We start from the raw sequence: 14,710 nt of genomic DNA, 5'->3' as shown, positions 1-14,710 counted from the left end.
GGCTAATCATCTGTCGGTTCTCACTCATGTTGGAATAGGATCCATTGATCCTTTTGCGTCTATCACTACGCCCAGCACTCGCGAGTTTGAAGCTCGTCACAGTCATCCCTTCCTAAATCCTACTCAGAATACCACAGACAAGGTTTAAACTTTCCGGATCTCAGGAATGGCTGCCTATAATTCTAGCCTATAGCACGAAGGTTCCAATCCTAGATTAGAAACCCAAGAGATACACATTCAAGCTGTTGCAAATAGAACGAAGGTGGTTGTCAGGCATGTGTTCATAGGTGAGAATGATGATGAGTGTCATGGATCATCACATTCATCAGGTTGAAGTGCGAATGAATATCTTAGAATAGAAACAAGCGTGATTGAATGGAAAACAGTAGTAATTGCATTAATTCATCAAAACACAGCAGAGCTCCTCACCCCCAACCATGGGGTTTAGAGACTCATGCCGTCAGAAATACAAAATTCAGATGTGAAATGTCATGAGGTGCATAGTAAGTCTCTAAAAGTTATTTTTATACTAAACTAGTAGCTAGGGTTATAGAAAATAAGTAACTAACTGCAGATAGTGCAAAAATCCACTTTCGGGGCCCACTTGGTGTGTGTTTGGGCTAAGCATTGAGCTTTATACGTGTAGAGGCTTTTTTTGGAGTTAAACGCCAGGTTGTAGCCTATTTCTCGCGTTTAACTCTGGTTTGCAACCTGTTTTTGGCGTTTAACGCCAGAATAGGGTAAAGACTTGGCGTTAAACGCCAATTTGCGTCATCAAATCTTGGGCAAAGTATGAACTATTATATATTGCTGGAAAGCCCTGGATGTCTACTTTCCAACACAACTAAGAGCATGCTAATTGGGTTTCTGTAGCTCCAGAAAATCAATTCGAGTGTAGGGAGGTCAGAATCCAACAGCATCTGCAGTCCTTTTTCAGCCTCTGAATCAGATTTTGTTCAGGTCCCTCAATTTCAGCTAGAAAATACCTGAAATCACAGAAAAACACACAAACTCATAGTAAAGTACAGAAATGTGAATTTTTCTTGAAAACTAATAAAAACATAGTAAAAACTAATTAAATTATACTAAAAACTACCTAAAAACAATGCCAAAAAGCGTATAAATTATCCGCTCATCACTTCCAGATTTTTATTTCTCACCAACTATTTTAATCATGCAAGATTTAATTCATGGCAAACTATATTTGACTAAACCCTAATTCCTTAGTAATTTAGTCTCCTCTAACCTAGTTAACTGCCAATTTCTTGGTCACTTAATTTCAATTAGAGGTTTAGGTCCAATTCTAGTTTATGTGCCACAGAAACCCTAATTACCCAAATATAAGAGGATTATATGTAATGTATCACGTTAAGCCCAGATAATTAGTCATTTAGGAAAAATTATTTTCATGCTGTTATTCAAGTAAATTGCTTTTCCGAGGTTTACAAGAACTCAAATAGAATAAGGGTTATTCTTTCGATCTATCCAAATCCTTAAGATGAAGAACGAAAACAAATTTTTGAAATTGAAATCAATACATTAATTAAAATAGAATAGTAATAGTATCAATTCAAAGAATAAATAGGGCTCCTAACCTTAACAGTGGAGGTTTAGTTGCTTATGGCTAAGAGAGAAAACTAGGGTTCTAAAAACTGTAAATTGCGGAATGAGGTGCGTAAAAGAAAAGAGAGTCCGAAGGCTAAATCTTTTTCCTTTTATATCTAATCCTAATTAATGTAAAATATATTTTCTAAAATTAAATAATATCTTTTTCTATTTGTAAATAAAATAAAAGTTTTAATCAAAATTAAAGAGGCAATCTTCGAGTACTCCTTTTTGGCGTGGGGACCATTGCATTCTTTATGATTGGCACCTAGCTTGGGCTGAGCCAAGTTAGGCGCCACTATGCCTGAATGATTTGGAGTGCAATTTCTTCATCTGGCGCCTAACTTGGAAAATCCCAAGTTAGGCGCCACCACGGCCGTGCTTCCCGGAGAAAAAGTGTATCTTATTATATATTGTTAGAAAGCTCTGGAAGTTAGCTTTCCAATGTCACTAAAACCACATTAATTGGACCTCTATAGCTCAAGTTATACTTGTTGGAGTACAAGGAGGTCAGGGTTGATAGCATCATCCACTTTCGCTCTTTTCTTCTACACGAACCCTGTCAAATCCATCCGAATGCTACATGAAACAAACAAAATTGTACACATATTGGCTCAAAAATACTTAAATCTTGATTAAACTTAACAAATTTGAACACAAATTCACTAGAAAAAGATAGAAAAGATGCTCATGCATCACAACACCAAACTTGAATTGTTGCATGTCCTCAAGAAACCAAAACAAATGTAAACTTAGGATGTGAGTTTGCATGAGAAGTGAGTACTCAACTAAGCTCCTGTCTGTCTTAAAGTGGGGTTTATAACACTGAAACTCTAAATAGTTTTGGCATCTCACTATCCTTTGAATCTGGAGAATGTCACTATCATTTGGAATTAGAATCTGGATAATGTTATGAATTCTCTGGCCCTTTTACTCTAGATTAATCCTTGAACATAGCAACTTTTCTTTCATAATGGAGGGTCCGTCAGATATTCCTTGGACTAAAGTCAAGGATTTTTCCTCTTACAAAGCTTTTATGGTTCTTTTAATTAACCCTAGTGACATCCTTGTATGTGACCCAAAGGTTACCATAAAATTCCTGAACCATCAATTGTTTGACCTCAGTGTGCGGGTTGCACAGAAATTGTCACCCTCGCTTCTGAATCTGAAACTGAATTTTTGGATATTCATCCGGTTGAAGTACAAATTTCACTTTCAGAATCACAACCCTCTTGTAAGTGACATCATAAAAATGCCCCTCATGTAGTTTGGAGAGGAATCTCTGTGAGTTATAGGAACTGGTGGCCGGCTCCTTGTCTTTCCTCTTTCTTGAGGACTCAATGGGTTTTGGTGCCATGAAGATAAACAGAAAAATTACAAGCGAAGTGAAAACACCAAACTTGAACCTTTGCTCGTCCTCGAGCAAAATAAAAGATAGCACAGAGGAATGAAGGGAGACAGAGTGGGGATAGGGAGGAAAAGTTACTAGGTAGAAGAATGCCAAACAAAATAGAATAGAATTAATATAAGTGAAATAAATAAAGAAATAAAATAAAAAGAATATTCTGAGAACTTGCAAAGAAGGAAAAAGGGATGTAGGTGAGGGAAGGGGTGTTATGAATGTGATTTGTTGTATGTGGCAATGTGGAAGGGGGGTTATATATATATATATATATAGGGGGTGGGGACGTTGGGTTAAGAGTGTGTTTATTATTATGGTGGGAATGGAATGGTAGGACAGGGTGTTATACAGGGAGTGGGGAGGGGTCACGGGTGTAATTGGAAAGTAGGTGGGAGGCGTAAGCTACGGTCAAAGGCTTTGGGAAGGGGTGTGATGTTGGAAAGGGAAAAAGGGAAGGGTGAGATGGGATTGTGTAATTAGAATTAAGGGAGGGAATATTGGCAGGGGGTGGGGACTAAATGCTATGGATTTGGTTTGGAAGTTGTGTGATTTTGTATTGAATGAGACAAATAAAGCAAGCTGGCACCTAACCTGGTGGAGGTGGAGTTAGGCGCCGAATGTCCCGCATTGCAATCTTTCAACTAGCGCCTAACTTGGTGTAGCCCAAGTTAGGTGCCACCCATAGCCTTTTTTTTTCTCAGGAGTGGCGCCTAACTTCAAAATTGCCAAGTTAGGTGCCACCCTAGCAGTGTCAATTGGCAAGAAAGCTTCACTGGTGGTGCCTAACTTCATAGAGCCAAGTTAGGCGCCACCCGCCCAACAACGAATCCTCAATTGCACGCATAATGTGGCGCCTAACTTTATGGAACCAAGTTAGGTGCCACCCCTCCAGAATGTCGTCACCAACTTTGCGTTAGATGTGGTGCCTAACTTGGGTTGGCCAAGTTAGGCGCCACCCAATCTGAGTCCAGCTTTTTCAGGGTGTCTGAAATTCTGCCTGATTACACCTGTTCCTGTTCTAATTACTCAGCATGAGCAAAAGACATGTAAAACAAAGGAAAACTACGAAATTATCATTAAAAATAAAAGAGAATAAAAAGGAAAAACAACTGAGCACAAAATCAAAGGATACAGTAGTTGGGTTGCCTCCCAACAAGCGCTTCTTTATCGTCACTAGCTTGACGGTCAGTTCTGCTAGTTCAGCAAATGAGTGGACCTTTGGCGACCAATCTCACCTCTAAGATAATGCTTCAACCTCTGGCTATTTACTGTAAATGTTCTATTAGAATTCTCTTCCTGAATTTCCACATGACCATACGGTGATGCTCTAGTTACCACAAACAGTCCTGACCACCGGGACTTCAGTTTTCCAGAAAAGAGTTTGAGCCTTGAATTGAACAATAGCACCTTCTGACCTGGCTCAAGAACTCTTATGACAATCTTTTTGTCATGCCATATCTTGGTCCTTTCTTTATAGAGCTTGGCATTCTCATAGGCAGAATATCTGAACTCATCAAGATCATTTAGTTGGAGCATCTGCTTTGTCCCTGCAGCCTTAGCATCAAAGTTTAGGAACTTTGTTGCCTAGTACGCTCTATGCTCCAGCTCAACTGGCAAGTGACAGGCTTTACCATAGACCAACTAATAAGGAAACATGCCAATAGGAGTCTTGAATGCCGTCCGGTATTCCCAGAGAGCATCATCAAGCTTCATAGTCCAATCTTTTCTTGAAGTACTGATGGTCTTCTCTAGAATCCTCTTGAGTTTTCTATTAGAGACCTTGACCTGTCCATTTGTTTGAGGGTGATAGGGACTTGCCACCTTATGACGGACTCCATATCTCTGTAGAAGTGAGTCCAGCTGATTGTTGCAGAACTGGCTTCCTCCATCACTAATAAGTGTCCTTAGGACACCAAACTGGCTAAAAATATATCGCTGGAGAAAGTTCATCACCACTTTGGCATCATTAGTGGGTAAAGCCACAACTTCCATCCACTTGGACACATAATCAACCACCACTAGGATATAAGTGTTGGAGTATGAGGGTGAAAAAGGTCCTATGAAGTCAATACCCCACACATCAAACAACTCATCTCAAGAATCTTCTACTGTGGCATCTCATGATTGGCAGAGAGATTCTTAGCTCTCTGACATTTATCACAGTTCTTCATAAATGCTCTTGAGTCTCTGAAGAGAGTCAGCCAGTGAAAATTGCTCTGAAAGACCTTAGTAGCTGTCCTTTTACTACCAAAGTGGCCTCCATACTCAAAACCATGACAATGCCAAAGAATCTGTTGTGTTTTCTCATCTGAGACACACCTCCAAATTATACCATCTGAGCATCTCTGAAAAAGATAAGGTTCCTCCCACAGGTAGTACTTTGCATCAGTTAAGAGATTTTTAACTTGTTGTCTACTATACTCCTTGGGGATGAATCTCATGGCTTTGTAGTTTGCAATATCTGCAAACCACAGAGCCTTCTGAATAAAAAAGAGTTGTTCATCCAAAAATGTCTTAGTCACAGCAGTGGGTGGTAGCGTTTCTTCTCCAGACTCAATCCGGGAAAGGTGGTCATCCACTTGATTTTTTGACCCCTTTCTGTCCTTGATCTCAATGTCAAACTTCTGAAGGAGCAACACCCATCTGACCAATCTTGGTTTAGAATCCTGCTTGGTTAGAATGTACTTCAAAGTAGCATGGTCAGTATAAACAATAACCTTGGAACCAATTAAATAGGATCTAAACCTATCAAAGGCATACACAACAGCTAGTAGTTCTTTTTCTGTGGTTGTGTAGTTCTTTTGAGCATCATTCAATACCCTACTGGCATAGTAAATGATATGCATAAGCTTGTCCTACCTCTGTCCTCCCCCCCCAAGACAGCTCCTATGGCATAATCACTGGCATCACACATTAACTCAAATGGAAATTCCAATTAGGTAGAGCTATGAGATTTGCTTTCAGAGTTTCAAAGGCATGCAAACAGTCATTATCAAAAACAAAATGAACATCAACAACCAAGAGATTGCTCAAAGGTTTAGCAATTTTTGAAAAGTCCCTTATAAACTTTCTGTAAAATCCTGCATGACCCAAGAAACTCCTAACTACCTTAGCCTTAGTTGGTGGTGGTAATTTTTCAATCACCTCCACCTTTTCTCTATCAACCTCAATCCCCTTGCTTGAAATTTGGTGTCCAAGAACAATACCTTTTGTAACTATAAAATGATATTTCTTCTAATTTAAAAAGGTTTGATTCTTGACACCATTTCAAGACCAGAGATAAATGCCTAAGATAGGATTCAAAAGAATTACCAAAAACAGAAAAGTCATCCATAAATACCTCAATAAAATTTTTAACCATATTAGAAAAAATTGAAAGCATACACCTTTGAAAAGTTCTTGGGCATTATAGAGTCCAAACGGCATCCTCCGATAAGCAAATACTCCAAAAGGACATGTGAATGACGCCTTTTCTTGGTCTTAAGGATCCACTGCAATTTGGTTATAGCCAGAATATCCATCAAGAAAGCAATAAAAAGCATGACCTGCTAACCTCTCAAGCATTTGATCAATGAAAGGCAAGGAGAAATGATCCTTCCTTGTAGCAGTGTTGAGTCTTTTGTAATCTATGCACATCTTCCATCTTGTGACGGTCCTTGTGGGGATCAGCTCATTCTCTTAATTCTTAATCACTGTCATCCCTCCTTTCTTGGGAACTACCTGCACAGGACTCACCCAAGAGCTGTCAAAAATAGGGTATATAATCATGGCTTCCCATTGTTTCATTACCTCTTTTTGGACCACCTTTTTCATGGTTGGATTTAGCCTCCTTTGTGGTTTCACAACTAGTTTAGCATTATCTTCAAGAAGGATCTTGTGCATACACTTGGTTAGACTAATCCCTTTTAAATCACCAATGGTCTACCCAAGAGCCATTTTGTGACTCTTGAGCACTATAATCAGTGCTTCTTCCTCCTCAGGCTTCAAGAAAGAGCTAATAATAACTGGGTATGAATCATTCTCACCTAGGAATGCATATTTCAAAGAAGGAGGCAAGGGCTTCAACTCAAGCTCAGGAACTCCTTCCTCAGCTTTAGGCGTGTATGATATGTCTTTCTGAGGTGGTGAATCATCAATCTTAAGCAAATTATCCTCAGAGCGAGAATCCAGAGCATCATTAAGTGCCTTAGCTTCAAACACCTCTTGAACAAGTGGTTCAACAACATCAACTCCCATACACCCCTCCGGATCATTAGGGTGTTTAATGACTTCAAACAGATTAAGGACCACTTCTTCTTCATTGACCCTCAGGGTTAGTTCACCCTTTTGCACGTCAATTAGAGCTCTACCTGTAGCTACAAAGGGTCTTCTAAGAATAATAGAGGAATTTTTATCCTCTTCCATATCCAGTATGATAAAATTAGCAGGAAAAATAAATAGACCCACTTTCACAAGTAAACCCTCAACAAATCCCATAGGAAACTTAATAGAAAGGTCAGCAAGTTGAAGAGAAATACGAGTGGGTTTTACCTCATCAATTTGGAGCTTTCTTATCAATGAAAGTGGCATGAGGTTGATGCTAGCTCCAAGATCACACAAAGCTCTCTAAATAGTGACATCCCTAATGGTGTAAGGAATTACAAAGCTTCTCGGATCCTACATCTTCTCAGGAAGGTTATGTAATGGGAAGCAGAAGCTAGTGAATTAAAAATTTATTAAAATGGTTACGTTGCAAGTATAGTTCTTAACTCACCGAAAATCTGCCTATCAATTTAGAAATATGTCACAGAGAGTTTAAATTAAAATTACTGGGAGTTTTAAGTCCCAGGTCGTCTCCCAACGAGTTGCAGAAAGGTGTGCTATTTTATTAATCAGATGTTCTAAGAAGTTGAGCTAAGTAGATTGGAATTTAAATTGAGGAATTGTAAAGAATATAAATAAAGGCCTTGACTGGGAATTGATTGGTTAGAATCTCTATCATTGATGGTGTGATTGTAAGATTAATTTATAATTAATGGTTATTCTGTTTGGTTATCCTTTACTAGGTAAGGGAAAGTCAAACAAGTTGGAATGCCAGATCTGTTCACAAGTTGCAACCCACTTAGTTCAAAGGGATTGGCGTCGACGACAGGATAGCAATCCAACATTTAACCCAATTACAAATTTTCTTTCAATCCTTCCAACTCAAGAGTTCCTTTTAATCAACTCCCCATCAAGTAAGGAAACTACTCACGCATTGTAAATAAAGAATCCATAGCGCATGAAAGGGAATTAAGAGAAGACATGATTATTAGAATTGAAATTGAATTAAAAAGAAATAATCCTTGCATTAAATAATCATAAAAGTATCTGAATGACAAAATTGAACAAAACAAAGAACATGGAAGAATAAAACCAAGTTAAGAAAACAAACTAGAATGATGAAGTCTTGATGAGGAAATAACTCTTCTCAATGTTCCAATGCTAAGACCAATTGAAAATTAAAATCCTAAAAACTAGAGAGAAAAACCTAAGAGAGTAAAACTAGATCTAAAACTACTGAATGAATGTGTGTGTTGTTTTTGCATATTCTCTGACTCTAGTCTGCTGTTCCGGGCCGAAAACTGGGCCGAAATAAGATCCAAAATCGCCCCCATCGAATTCTGCAGATTATGCAGATCGCACATGTCACGCGATCGCGTCATCTATGCGGACGCGTCGCTTGCGCTTTTTCCTCTCCACACGTTCGCGTCGTCCACGCTACCGCGTCGCTTGCGCTTTCCAATCCGCACGGCCGCGCAAGCCATGCGGCCGCGTCACTGTGATTTGCGCTCCTTCGCGCGGTCGCGTGAGCCATGCGACCACGTCACTTCTCGCTGGTTATCTCCTCAAATTCTTGTGTTCCTTCCACTTTTTGCTAGCTTCCTCTCCAATCTCCATCTCATTCATGCCCTATAAAGCCTGAAACACTTGACACACAGATCACGGCATCGAATGGAATAAAGGAGAATTAAAATTAAATAATTAAAGTCTCTAGGAAGCAATTTTCAAACATGTACTGAATTTAGGAAGGAAATATAAATGCATGCTAAATTGATGAATAAGTGGGTAAGGATCATGATAAAACCACACAATTAAACAAAATATAAACTATAAAATAGTGGTTTATCAACCTCCCCACACTTAAACATTAGTATGTCCTCATGCTAAATTGAAGGAGACAAGGAAATGAGTATGAACATGTAGAAACTCATGAAATACAATGCAATCCTACATATATAAATAAATGCAACTATATGATTATTGTCCACTTGATCAAAAGTAAATAAGCCCTTCAAAACAATTACAAATCAAATTCCACTAATTCTATCATTATACAATAAAACTGATAAAAGTGCAAGAAGATAGCTTATGAAAGCAGGAAACATGAAAATTTAAGCATTGAACCCTCACTGATAATGTATGTACGCTCTAATCTCTAGTGTATAGGGTAATCACTCTATTCTTCTCTAGTCATGTTTTCTAACTTTTGTTTTTCTCCTAACCAATCAACAACAGTTAATGTACCAATGCAAACATCATGAGGTCTTTTCAGGGTTGTAATGGGGCCAAGGTGCAGGTAAGGATATACATATGGCTAAGTGAGCTTTATAAATTGAATCTTTAATTAACCTAAGCTCTCACCTAATATACATATATTCTATATACTTTTAAATTCATGCCTAGCTACCCATAATTCCCTTTTTCAACCCATACTCATGTTTCAACTTTGTATTTTAATTCTATCATATGTGCATTGATCTTTGAATTCTGGATTTAACATTGGGGTAATTTTGTCCCCTTATTTATTTGTTTATCATTTTTTTTAATTGAAATAAATAAAGCTTATCAATGCACATAGATTTTTTATTCTTATAGTTTCACATGAATAGGTATCCAAATTCCCTTTAAATTTTCATGACACATTCCCTTAACAACTTTTGTTCCCACAATTTTTCATACTTAACTAGCACACACAATTCTATCTTAAGCTAACCAAAGATTCAAATTGGGATATGCAATTGTTTTTCAGCTTAAGGTTAGTAATGTGGTAAAATATAGAACAAATGGGGTTTTAAAGGCTCAAAGTGGTTAACAAGGGTAATTGAAAAGGGTAGGCTTGATTTGGATAAGTGAGTTTAAACAAATAATGGCCTCAATCATGTGCAAGCATGTAAATATAATAAATATTGGATATATAAGATAAAACAAAATATAGATTACAATCATAGAGGAGTAAACACACAAGAATAAAATAATTATGGTTAAATGATGTAACCATACATAAAGGCTCAAATCTTTCACAGGTTGTGTGTTCTTTAGCTCAAACATCATGTTCCAAATACAACTCAAGCAGATTTATCATAAAAATTTTGAAAAATTAGTGAAATTTTGTTCCAAAGATAGATTTTAAAAGAAACTTATTGTCTTTTCAATCAAGTAGAACATGCATGCAACTATCCTAACCTATGCAATTTATTCTATTCTATAAAGGAAAGAAAAATCTAACTAAAATATCCTAATTATTGGTGCCAGAGAAGAGAGTTTACCTCCGGAAGTCAGGTACTAACCGACCTCCCCACACTTAAGGCTTTGCACCGTCCTCGGTGCCATCTGTTAGGAACAGGGGTGGGCTGGTAGCAGTATCTCCATCATCAGGACCGTCATGGCTCCCAGTGCTAGTAAAGGAAGTGGAGTCCGGGGTGTCTGAGTCCTTGAATTTTCCCATGATCAGCTCCTTGAGGTATGTGAATCGGCGCTTGTTACGGCGCTCTCTCATCTTAGCTTTCTGTTCATGCCGATCCAACTTTTTAAGTATCTGCTGGAGCAATTTCTCAGTGGTAGATGCTTGTGGTGTTGAAGAAGGAATATCTTCAACTGGCTCAGTAGGCTGGCTTGTAGTGGCTGCTGAAAGTCTGAGGTATTTCCCGTTAGGGACATATTGATCATCCCGTGGAAGCATGGCTTTGGTGTCCCCAGCTCTGTAGGAGACTCCAGCTGCTGAGACAAGATCTGAGACCAGGGCGGGAAAAGGTAGGTTGCCCGCGATTTGTACATGCTCCATAGCATTCCGGATGTGTCTTGAGAGATTCAGAGGTTGGTCTGTAAGGATGCACCATAGTAGAACAGCCATGTCTGCAGTGAAGGAGGACTCATGAGTGCTCGGAAAGACGTAATGGGACATGATCTGTGCCCATATGCGAGCCTCCAAGGTAAGTGCGGAAGTCAAGATTCTCTTAGGGCGGGTACGGTGGTATCCGTAGATCCAACGGCTGCCAGGTAATGCAATGACTCCGAGAACGGAGTCCCAGTCAAATTGGTATCTCTGGCGCTAAAGGGTGGCTTCTTAAAAAGCGTCCATTCCTGCTGGAATAGGGGGAAGACTCAGAACTTGCTGAATGGCCTCTTCTGTGATGGGGACTTGCTTCTGCCGGACATAAACAGACTGCAGGGTCGGTATGTAGAAGTTGGAGTAGAACTCAACTACCCAAGAAAGATTGACCTGCCTTGGCTGTCTCCGTAGGAAACCCCATTGTCTTCGCTCAATTTGCGGCTCAACAAGGGTGGCAATATTGGACGGGAGGATAAGAAGGTATTCTTTGTTATAGTTCCTTTCTGTTAGGATAGGGAACATCTTCTCTCAGTAGCAATTGGGAAATCGCGCAGTGTCCTTTGCTGGAAAAGCTTTCTCCTTTTCGTCAACCTTTATTATCCTCTTGACTCGTTTTGTTGAGGGCCTGACTGCGGTTGAAGAAGGCTCTGCCACTAATGCTCTTTTAGTTCCTCTTCTTGCTGGTGGTTTGGAAGTAGCTTTCTCTTTTCCTTTCTTGGTGGCCATCCTGAAAGAAGGGAAGAGAAAGGAGATTAAATTCAAAGAGATAGAGCAAGGAAGAGGGTATTGTAACTGATAGTCAATGCACAATAAAGATAAATGGCATTAACACATGGTCTGGATTACATGTGAAAAGCTCATCAATGGAAGTATAGCAAGTGCATGTAGGACAATAGAATGCAAGAGGTTTATTGGCATGCAGGCAAAGGCATGAGTAGCATATATCAAACATTCAATGTCCAATTTAGATTACCATTTGTAACAAACTATCACGTTTGTATTGACAATTAAATTTAATTAATAAAATAATAAGGGAAAGTTGTGAAAAGCAAGCATTGAATAGTATAGCAACATAGAGAAGTGCATAATACCACATGAGCTTTTTCACAAACATATAGCATGCATGGTGAATAGGGTATAGAAAATATGAAGATAAACATGCAAGCAATCCCTTAAATAGGAGAAAAATAATTGTCAAACAATTTACAATAATCCACAAGCATATAATGAGGGATGATGACTCAAAAGGTTTCTAACACCATGTAAAAGGAAAAGAAGAAGAAGAAAAATAAAAATTTGAAAAGAAAAAGAAAAGAAAAAGAAAATAATAATATATATATATAATATAATAAGAATGATAGAAAAGAGAAGAAGGAAGAAGAAGGTAAAACCTTGTTAATGGAGGAGAGAGAGAGAGAGAGTGAGAGGTGAGATAGAAAGGGGAAGGTGGAAAGAAGAAAGAAGGAGGGAAAAGAAAAATTAGGATTTGGAGGAAAGAAAGATAAGATAATTTGGCAACTTAGGTTGAGCTGTGTGGCGCATGCGACGCGGCCGCCTGGGGCACGCGTGAGGGAAGGGGACGCGATCGCGTCGGTCACGCGGTCGCGTGACCTATGTTGCGCTGCTGGCGCGAGTGCAGCCTCGCTCCAGCACAACTCTCTGTTTGATTCATTTTAATTGCCAAAATTGGGTGACGCGATCGCGTGGGTCATGCGATCGCGTGAGTGTGCGTCAAAAAATAATTGACGCAGCCGCGTCGGCGACGCGGTCGCGTGACAAGGATTGTGCTTCCAGCACCAATCCAGCACCACTCTCGCACAAGATAGCATTGTGCACCCTTTTACGTCGAAAATGTAGAGCACGCGGCCGCGTGGGGCACGCGGTCGCGTGGGAGGCTATGATTCCCATGCGACGCGAACGCGTCAAGGACGCGGTCGCGTGGGTCAATTTGTGCCATTGGCACGACTCCAGCGCTGCTCCTGCGTAACTTTCTATTCATTTTTTTATTTTTCTTTACTCCCCCTGTCACGCAGACGCGTCGCTAGTGCGATCGCGTCGTGCAGCGAAAAAAAAAATTTTTTTTTAAGGAAAGTAAAGACATGTAATTGAAAGAGCACGAAAGCACTAATAAAGAGAAGAGTTATTAAAGAAAAAAAAAAACTAAAAGTGAAGAAAAGAACGATCATACTGCGGTGGGTTGTCTCCCACCAAGCACTTTGCTTTTACGTCCGTAAGTTGGACGCTCCAATAGCTCAATCTGTTGCGATGTGGGGGTCTTCCAAGCGGAAGATCTCAAGCTCCTTATTTTTCTGCACCTTCTCACCATGGTATAGCTTCAGGCGTTGTCCATTAACCTTAATAAGTTCAGAGCTTGAAGGATGGCTTAGGTGATAGACTCTGTACGGTTCAGCCTTCTCTATTCTGTATGGACCTTCCCATTTTGATCTCAACTTACCGGGTATGAGCCTTAGTCGAGATTTGTAAAGGAGAACAAAATCTCCAGGTTGGAACTCTCTCTTCTTGATGTTTTGATCATGCACAGCTTTCATCTTTTCCTTGTATATTCTGGAGTTCTCATAAGCTTCCAGGCGAAGGTTCTCCAGTTCCTGCAGTTGCAACTTTCTTTCAGCTCCAGCATTCTCAATTCCCATGTTGCACTCCTTAACTGCCCAGAAGGCTCTGTGTTCTATTTCAACTGGGTGATGAAAAGCTTTTCCATAAACCAAGCGGAAGGGACTCATCCCAATGGGTGTCTTGTATGCTGTTCTATATGCTCATAGTGCATCTTGTAGTCTGGTGCTCTAGTCTTTTCTATGAGGCTTTACTATCTTTTGCAAGATACGGTTAATTTCTCTATTCGACACATCGGCTTGCCCATTAGTTTGGGGATGGTAAGCTGTTGCAACTTTATGGATTATCCCATGCTTCTTCATCAATCCTATTAGTCTCCTGTTACAAAAATAGGTGCCTTGATCGCTCACGATCGCTCGTGGTGATCCAAAGCGGCATATAATATGGTTTCTCACAAAGGAAACAACAGTGTTAGCATCGTCAGTGCGGGTAGGAATTGCTTCCACCCATTTGGAAACGTAATCCACAGCTAACAATATATAAAAATATCCACTAGAATTTGGAAATGGACCCATGAAGTCAATGCCCCATACATCAAAAATTTCACAGAAAAGCATATAGTGTTGCGGCATCTCATCCCTCCTGGATATATTACCAAATTTCTGGCATGGGTGACAAGATTTACAAAACTCAGCAGCATCTCTAAAAAGAGTAGGCCACCAGAATCCGCAGTCTAAGATCTTTCTAGCTGTTCTTTGAGGGCCAAAGTGTCCTCCACTCTCAGATGAGTGACATGCCTCTAAAATGGACTGGAATTCTGATTGAGGTACACAACGTCTAATTATCTGGTCAGCGCCACATCTCCATAAATATGGGTCATCCGATATATAATATTTAGACTCGCTTTTCAGCTTGTCTCTTTGATGTTTAGAAAAATGTGGAGGAAATGTGCGGCTAACTAAATAATTAGCAACAGGTGCATACCAAGGGACTACCTCAGA

This window comes from Arachis hypogaea, chromosome 14 (genome assembly GCF_003086295.3).
Source record: "Arachis hypogaea cultivar Tifrunner chromosome 14, arahy.Tifrunner.gnm2.J5K5, whole genome shotgun sequence".
NCBI classification, from domain to species: Eukaryota; Viridiplantae; Streptophyta; class Magnoliopsida; order Fabales; family Fabaceae; genus Arachis; species Arachis hypogaea.
The sequence above is the reverse complement of the archived record's forward strand: the minus strand, read 5'-3'. Positions refer to the sequence as shown.